The following is an 8961-nucleotide window of genomic DNA, read 5'->3' as shown; positions in this document are numbered from 1 at the left end:
CCCCACCCCATTCATGATTTTATAGACCTATTGCACAGGTTATGTAATCCCATAATTTAAGGGTGATTAAAATATTAAACCATTTTCCCCCAAGCTTGGCTTGACTTTCTTTCGTTGGTGAAGACTATGCTCATGCCAAGTTTCAACTTTTTCTCCTGTTTTGTTTTCTTTTTTAAGATAAATTAGTTGATATAAAATGCCAGAACGTTTTTCACAATGGGAAAAGAATATTTTAGAAAAATCTTGAACTAAAAAATAACTAAGCCGATTGATTTCAAGCCTTTCCTAAGAAAAACTACCCTTGGGGTGATACCAACCAGGGTAAATTTCAGTCCTGAAAGAATTGATAGATGATTAAAAATAGGGGCTTAGGTATAGAAACCACTGCTCAACCTTGACCATGAATTAAACCCTACTGGGAACACCTGTGCAATTTTTTTTGTCACTTCCTCTGAATCTATGGAGTCAGGTTACAAATTAAGTTCTATGTGAGCCTGGCAAAATTGCCATGAAAATTTGCCAGTTTAATCAAAAAACATACTCAGCTGCTCTTCACCAGGATGAATGAAAACACTAATGATATTTTACATGCTGATTTAAAAAAAAATACTTGTTCGGGTTGAGTGGGGAAGCAGAATTTTAGAAAGCCATCTATCTTTCATCTATTCTAGCTGAAACCCGAAGCAGATATTTTGCGGAAGTGCCTTCCTTCTTTTCCTTCACCAGATGGATGCATATACAATACCTTGTCTGTGGATGCTCACTGGAAACCCCCAGCAGCATTTCTTGTCTATTTTTGGTGAGTTGATTGATGCAGGAGTTCGATGCTAGCACAAATGCGGAACCTACATGGGCGTAATGAGTGCGTGCCACCTTTTCACAGTTCATTAGCTGTGGTTTGCAACCAGTACGCTGCCCGTTACAGCTGGAGATCTCCACCTTTCTTTGTCAAGAAGTGCAACTCGTAAAATGCTCTCAGTACTGGGAGCGTGGGGGAGGAGAGAGCGCAGAGATCCCCAATTAGATAGGAAGGAAACTGAATGGTGCGTGGTCCCCAAGAGAGGGAGGTACAGCTGCTAAAGCAGGAACCGTGCCTTCCCGGGCTATCATTTCAGATAGGTCTCTTTTGTGTGAGAGAAAGAAATTGATGATGAGCACCCATGAGGATAACGGGCTAGGGGAGAGCCATTGGGAGGGATCTGAAAACAATATAAGGAAATGGAGAAGAAGGCAAGCTGGACTCATTTGGCCTGGTGCTGCTCTCACTTACACCAGGCTAACCCCTTTGATTGCAATAGTTACTGCCCATTTGTGCCAGCGTAGCCGAGAGAGCTGACTCAGAGCCAGTGTGTGTATGGGTGAGATGGATGGAATCCGAGTGTGCGTTCGTTGGATTCTGTGTGTAATCCTGTGCGTGCTGCATTAAATGAGCGTGTCCCGGATTCTATGCGTGAGGGGGGCGGGGAAGTGGTGAATTCCGCGAGGGAATTAGGTGTGACTTGGACCTTATGGCTGCAGAGGTGTCGGGTGTGCACGTGCGTGCCATTCCATTTGCGAGGAGGAAGGGGTGGCCGTGAACTACCATGCTCAGGGCGAAAGGTGTGCGTTGGAGCCTGGTTGGGGGGGGTCTTGGGTCCCAAGTCCTGTGTGTGTGCGTGCGTTACATCTCTGTGTGGGGAGGTGTATTCCAAAGCGGTGTCACTCCTGGAGCGTGCTGGACCACGACACGCGTCCATGCAGGCGTGTGAGTGTGCTGGAGTCGATACGTGCGATGGGGGAAGACTCAGCACAGGCTGGTGGTGTGTGCGGGCGGGGGAGGAGGAGCCGGAGCCGGGGAAGGGCCGGGTGGCGCTGAGGAGTGCGAGCCGCGGCTTGCGGTTGGCTCCATCCGCCGGGTACCCGGAGAGGGGCGGAGGGGAGGGAGGCTGGAGGTAGGGCTGGGGGGGGGGGAGGAGGAGGAGGGAGCAGGCAGCGGCAGCGGCATTAGCGTTGCAGGCGTACCAGTGCGGCTGCCGGTGCTGCTGGACTGTGGGGCGTCTCCGCCGGGACTGACACCCGCACCCCGCCGGCGCTGAGGGGACGCGGCGCGGGCCGGGCGCTGAGCTCTCCCGCGGCCCCGGGCTGCCGCGCGCCTGCCCAGGAGCCGCACGTGTGGGATCTAAAACCCGCCCTGGCTCCTGCGCGGGGGAGCATGATCTGTGCCCGGGCCGGCATCCTCCAGGTAGGGGGCTGCTGCCTCTCCCTCCCTCCCGTCTCCGCCCCCGCCCCAGGCACAGCCGCTCGCGGCGGGATGGGCTCTTCTTCCCTCGACTCTTAGGGGAAGAAAAGGCCCTGGACGCCCCTGGGGAGGCTTAATTTTACTCCTGGTACAAGTCGGGGAGGCGGGGGGTGGGGGTGGGTGGGGAGAGGTAGTTGCCCGCCCCTCCCCCCCCCCCATGACAGGTTGTCTCTGCAAACCGGGGGGTGTGGGGAGTCAGATGCACAGCCTGGGTGTTGGTAAAAAGGCAGCAATAACGTTCATAGCTTGCTTGGTTTGGGGAAGGGTGGGCTCTTGTCAATGAGGGAAGGGACCCGGTTGTCTATTAAGACGTGGGCCTTCTGGTAAATGGTCCATGCTGCTGGCTATATTAGCGTGCATGGGCTGGCAGGTCATACAACAAAGAAGCCCCCCTTCCCCCAGGCAATTTGTTTTGTTGGACTGAAACAGGTAGAGATGATTGGCTGAAGGGTTAGGATGGCAAATGTGTAGCTTTGCCTCACCCCTTTGATACAGAACTCAAGATGCAGTGGCAGGGGTTGTGTGTGTGTGTGTGCGCGTGTGTGCCATGTCATTTGTTTCAGGGCATCTTTCAGTCCCATCGCTGGTTTGGGGTTGCCCGATCTGGGAAGGGAAATGGAAAGCCATATGTATGCTGTGTGTTGGATGCTTGTGTTGATGGGGAGCGGGAAACGGTGGAGTGGATCTTGTTCTCAGGACAGCATGTAGGATGTGTTTGATTATTTGCTTAACGATTGTCACCTGAATTTCACTAGCAAGCAAATAATGTAGAATTATTGTGAGTTACATGCCATCAGTAGTTGGCCTCACTTTGAGAATGGGAACATAGAGGTTACAATAAAGAGTCCCATACTGGATTTTTGATGATGTTTATTATTATCTGGGCTCCCCTCCCTTCAGTTTCTGGCTCCTTGATAATGCAGCACATTTTTAAACATAAACTGTTTGCTTTTTTTCTCTATGTTGTTCTGAGATAATCGTATAATTGCTACGTTTATTTTTGTTATTACATCATAACATTTTAAGTCTTTTATCACTTGTCATAGGCAGTTGAATTGTCACCACTTATTTTAAGTATGTTAAGATCAATTGGCATAGCCATAAAAATATAGCTTGTAAAACGGTCAGATACTGCTTTTATCATTTAGCATAGCATGTGCACATACAGTTAATTTGGCTTCAGTTTGCACCACAGCCTGTGTAATTTGTTTTTAATAGTTGCAGAAAAATAATTTGGCCTGGATCTAGTTTTTTGTATCCTTCAATTTAGAGCTGCAGTAGTACCTTTTTACGCTGCACTCAGCTGAAGTGCGTAGAGAGGCTGTACAACAATCACTCAGACTAAAGGAGAATCCTTCTGCTACCCTCTTGTTCATACATTTAATATCCTGCTATCTGATTCAGTGGGGCACGTATCCCTATAGGAAGAGAGCAGCAATTAGGGGATATGGAACTGCTTTACCAAAAATGTCACACAGCAGGCTGTCAGTTGTGCCTTTCTGATCAGTGACCATACTAGGATTGTAGTTATTACAGTAATTCATTTTAGATTGGGGATTCATTTTGAAAATTTGGATTTTCCACTAAGAAGGGATTATCATTCCTCTGTCTAGTGTTTGTTTTTTGTAAATGGAGTACAGCATGTATTCTGGCTGCAGTCTGTACTTGGCTTGTTCCTGTCTCTGAAATACACACATCACCGGGATACATAGGTGCTATGTTTATTTCCATTTGCCAGCACCAGAAATAAACTTAAAAAGCAGTGTGCTTTTTGTCAATGTACAACATTAATCCTGTGATGGAATTCCCAATCAGGTATGGGAAGAAACAGTATGTCTTTCCAGAGTAACTATTAGTTCTGTTTGTTTGTAGTGTTCTAGTTTGAAAATATTGAATTGAAGAGTTGGCTAAAATCAGAGTTTTTGCATAGTCAGGGCTTGAGAAGAGCAGTAAATGAACCAAAATGTGCCATGCACTATCTCTTGTATAACGTATTAAGGAGTGTGTTGCAAGCACACACTTCGGAATTTGGATTCCTAAACAGGTAGAAGGAGTTAAGTTAACATAAGTTAAGTGACTCCTAAGTAGTTTTTACTCAAGCAAAAACTGTTAAAAATAAATAAATCCAACCCTAATTTGGACAAATCAAGAACTTCAGACTCATTTTATTATCCTAAATCCACTAAAAAAAGTACAGGTTTCAGAGTAGCAGCCGTGTTAGTCTGTATTCACAAAAAGAAAAGGAGGACTTGTGCCTTAGAGACTAACAAATTTATTTGAGCATAAGCTTTCGTGAGCTACAGCTCACTTCTATCCCAAACTAAAAATTCCAGTCTATATGATAGATTTTTGCCAGCACTACTAAATTCTCATATGTTGACAAAGATGTACAATTTATCCTGCAAGACAATCACTTACAATTTAACTGGCATTTCTTCAAACTTAGACATGAAGGTATTCACTTATTACCCATTTGATTTTCAACATCTATATAATATGGCCATTTCAAGAAAGATCTCACTATCCATTAATATCTTTGTTCCCCAATGTCCTTCTTACAGTATCTTAAGGTAATGATGGATCAAAGGAGCTTGTAACATTTCAATTAGTGTTTTTAAAAAGTCCCCTTCAGGACTAGAGCAGGTGGAAGTGAAGAGTGGGGAATTAAACGGTCAGGCTTAAAATCATATAGGGGCAGTTTTTCCCCTCCACTCTTGCAAGGGAAGGAGTGCAAACAGCAGTGGATTTGCGGTTTGGTGGGGGGCACAGAAAGGAGGAATGCCGGCTCTGTAGGATTCTCTCCCTCCTGATCACAGAGAGGCTAAACATTGCAGGAAGTAGACTGCAGCATAGACTGCCCTCCGGGGCTGGAGCACCCACAGGAAAAAATTAGTCGGTGCTCTGCACTCTCCGGCAGCCAAGCTCCCCTCCCCCACTGCCCCACCTCCTTCTCCCCCCCCCCCCCGAGCGTGCCACGTCCCTGCTTCTCCGCCTACCTCCCAGCATTTCCCGCCCAGCCACCGCCAAACAGCTGTTTGCACGCTAGTGGCAGGGGAGAGGAGAGAGGGGAGGAGTGGGAATGTGGTGTGCTCAGCGGAGGAGGCGGGAGAGAGGCGGGGCCTCATGGAAGGGGTGGAGTGGGGGCAGGGCCGGGGGCAGAGCCGGGGTCAAGTATCCATAGAAAACAGGAGAAGTCAGTGCTTATGGACTGCAGATGGGGAATAGGGGAGCTGGTAGAGGGAGGGTTAGTGTCTGCATTCAGCAACTATCCTTGGCAATGTATTGCCACCCCATCCCTAACTCCATGTGGATCCTTGGACTAAATAAATGCTGACCCTGTCATCTTTAACTAACACAATTCTTTCTGCACAGCAAATTCCCTACCCCTAAAAGGAGTGGCCATCCAGAAGGCATTAGCAGAATGGCTCCTGAGGAGGCTGTGCTGCCATGGAGGTCAGAAAGCAGCATGAAGGCGTAGTGCCTTTGTGGATCTGCCAAGACCTTGGGAGATCTATCTGTTTGGAAGTTGAACTCCTTCCAGTTCTGGAGGGGCAAATACCACCACTGTGATGGTAATACTAGGTGGAAGCTCATTAGCCTTGTCCATATTGGGAATTAGAAAAAAAATCCCACCAATGACCGTTTCATTGGGAGCCCTAGTGTAGACAGGGCTCCCACCACCACATCTATTTCTACTGCTATGTTAGCTAAACCAGCTTTCCAGTAAATGTAACTAACATGGTGGTAAACACACTGGAAGTCACCAGAATCTTGTCTACACCAGGGCTTTTGTTTGTGCTTCCATTTTTATTTATTTTGTAAAATTCCCGAGTGTAAGCATGGCCAGAGAGTCAAAACCTAGATGAATAACATCTAGATGAATAACCCTCCTAGAGGATGATTTGGCGTATATTTTTAAAATATATACCCACATTTATTTTCTCATGTGTTATCTATGGTATATCAATCTGACCATTAAAATTCAAAGAATTTGAAACACCTTCCTATTTTATTTTTTTGCTACTTTTGCTTAACTGTTTACTTTTAGTATCTCTCTCCGTCTTGACAATAAAGAGACGAGTCAATTTCACTTATTTTTAAAACTTCTGTTTGGTTTTAATTTTTGGTCCATTTTACTATCAGGTTTCCATGGACCAGCACAATCTCATAAACACTGTATGGCAAATACTGTAGGTAAGTATTTATTTTCTTTTTTAAAAACCTCCACAAATACATTGTCATTTGGCATCAGATTTGGTAAACATTTATTGTCATGAAATTTAGAATTTGGGCCAAATTTGACATAACCGTTACCTTGAGATTTATTCTTAAATAGAAAACAGGATATTCTTGTGTCTCTCTGTGCATACCAGTGAAAAACACATGCTGATGTGACGAGAAAAAAGTAAAAGTGCAGACATTAATAATAAAAGGCATGCTGGCCACATATTCCAATAAATGATGTACAATCAAGTCTTGAGCTTATCAAGATGTTTGAAAAATAAGAAGAAAAGCTAGCCAGTTCTTTGGCTTCTTCAGGCCAGGATCATCTTCGTCATACTCCATGAATGGTAGCCAAGTGGTAAAGGAACTGATTTATGAGTCATTCTTAGAGTTTGTCATCTTTTCTATGGCTAGGACATCCTATAATTGAATAATCCATTTATTCCAGGTGGGCAGTTTCAGGTTATGCCATTCTGTTGCATTGACCAATGAGCAGCTGGCAAAAGATGACATTTGGGCTTCTTGGGCCTCATTCTTTACTCATTCATTGTTGCACCATGTGTATTCAGTTACACCTCTTTGCAGTCAGGTCAAAGTGGGTGTAAAACACTATCAAATGTTAGCATTCATACCCATTTTTGTGAGGTGTAAGAAAAGAAAATGCAGTCAATCACAAATTCCCTATGTATTCTTTACTGGGGTCGGATGGTGGCCCTGATTTTCCACATGGTGCAAATAGTGGAAAATCAGGGCCACGATCCAACCCCAGTAAAGAACACATAGGGAATTTGCGATTGACTGCATTCTTTTCTCTCATAACTGTCCCATTTGTGTCAATAGGAGTTTTGGCTAATTAAGGATTGCAGGTCTATCCCATGGGAGAAAAAAACACCTGTTTGTATTCATTTGTTCAAGCAAAAAAGGATGTGGATGTATTAGCTCAGCTGAAGTAGCCATGATTAGGAATTTCAGCATGGGCCATGTTGTGCTTAAGCGTTTTGACTCCCCATTTCCTTGAAATCCTAGGCCCTGAGTACTTTTAGAGGCTGTGAACAAGATTCTACTCTTCTTTATATTGGTTCTGTGTCAGGGAAGTTGCTCTTGATTTACACCAGTGTGAGATCTGAATCAGGCCCTCTTTTTGTGATAGAATGAATACCATGTAAAGAGGTAGCATGATCGAGTGGATAAGGCACTGAACTGGGTACGGGGTGATTTGGATTCTAGTCTAGGGGCTGCCATTAACCTTCTGGGTGACCTTGGCCACTTCATCTCTCTGTGACTTTGTTTCCCCTTTCACCCTTTGTCTAACTTTTCTATTTAGATTGTAAACTTTTCGGGGCAAGGACTCTCTCTCACTAGGTGTTTGCCCAGTACCTAACACAATGGTGCCTGATCTTGGGTAGGGACTATAGCAGCTATCATAATACAAATAGTAAAGTATGGTACTTCTGAATATACTTTTTTTATGCTGTTTCATTACCTGGCTAACAAGGGAGAACCCTCATGCTCTTGTTTTGAGATTTCAAAATAAATGATCAGCCAAACTCATCCTAGACATCAGGGCACAGTAGTATATCCCAGAGTTCTTTGAGAACTCTGTGCAGCCAACATTCCCTTAATGGAGAACGTAAGGTTGGTGGGGAAGAAAATGTGTGCATACCCGTCAAAAATGCTGTTGTTGAGACTTTTGCTGAGGTTTCATTTTTATGGATTGAGTAAAGCCGCCTCTCTTTTTCACACGTTCTGCATAGGGGCAGGCCTATGCCATTCCCATAGGCACCGTGATGTCTGGTATTCTGGGCATGCATGAGTGGCCATGCTACTGGTAGACCACTGACATTTGGTTAAAGCCTGAAGTTAAATTCCCATCTAGGTCTTTAGGTTGAAATACATGTTTGTCCCAAAATTAAAACCCATTTAAACTTGAGAGTTCTTAACTCCTAAAACAGTAGTATGTACAGAAGGTCTCCTGTACTGAATTGCCTATATTTAGGTAAAACTGAACTTCGATTAAATGAATAATTTCTTACATGTAGTCTACACAGACCTTAAAGAGATCTGATAGAATGATTTGTCATCCATCTGCCCATTCAGTAGTCATCTGGGAAAATTAAGGTGCTATTATGTTATATATTTTACATTTTAAAAATATTGTTTAGTTAACAATAAGATCTTGAAAACTAGAAACTGAAATCTGTCTTCTTACTGAATTGATTTTCCACTTCGTGACCACACACTGGGCTGCAGAGCCAGATTTTTGGGATCTGGGAAAACTGCAACTCAGTGGAGTATAGGATTTATTGGAGGGGAAATTCATGTGGGATAATCCCAAATTTCACATGGAGCTGTTGTCTGGATGCACTGATCAATGTGCTTCAGGCTTTGCCAATATTAATTTAAAACCACTGTGTGCTATCATGGTATACTTTTGCAAAAGGGAAGATCTCTGTTACTGC

At 44.4% G+C, this 8961-nt stretch overlaps 1 protein-coding gene across 5 annotated transcripts in view; it reads left to right on the top strand.

Moving 5' to 3' along the window:
* The first annotated feature begins 2003 nt into the window (after positions 1 to 2003).
* HECW1 (HECT, C2 and WW domain containing E3 ubiquitin protein ligase 1) overlaps positions 2004 to 8961 on the top strand; it is a 353214-nt gene continuing 346256 nt past the window's right edge. For all 5 annotated transcript variants that reach the window (XM_073332820.1, XM_073332821.1, XM_073332823.1 and 2 more), the window contains exon 1: positions 2004 to 2221. The gene's annotated coding sequence lies outside the window, so the exon portion shown is untranslated. The remainder of the gene's footprint in view (positions 2222 to 8961) is intronic.

The sequence above is a fragment of the Lepidochelys kempii genome, chromosome 2 (genome assembly GCF_965140285.1).
Source record: "Lepidochelys kempii isolate rLepKem1 chromosome 2, rLepKem1.hap1, whole genome shotgun sequence".
NCBI classification, from domain to species: domain Eukaryota; kingdom Metazoa; phylum Chordata; order Testudines; family Cheloniidae; genus Lepidochelys; species Lepidochelys kempii.
Note: the sequence above shows the minus strand (reverse complement) of the source record. Positions and strands in the feature narration are given on the sequence as shown.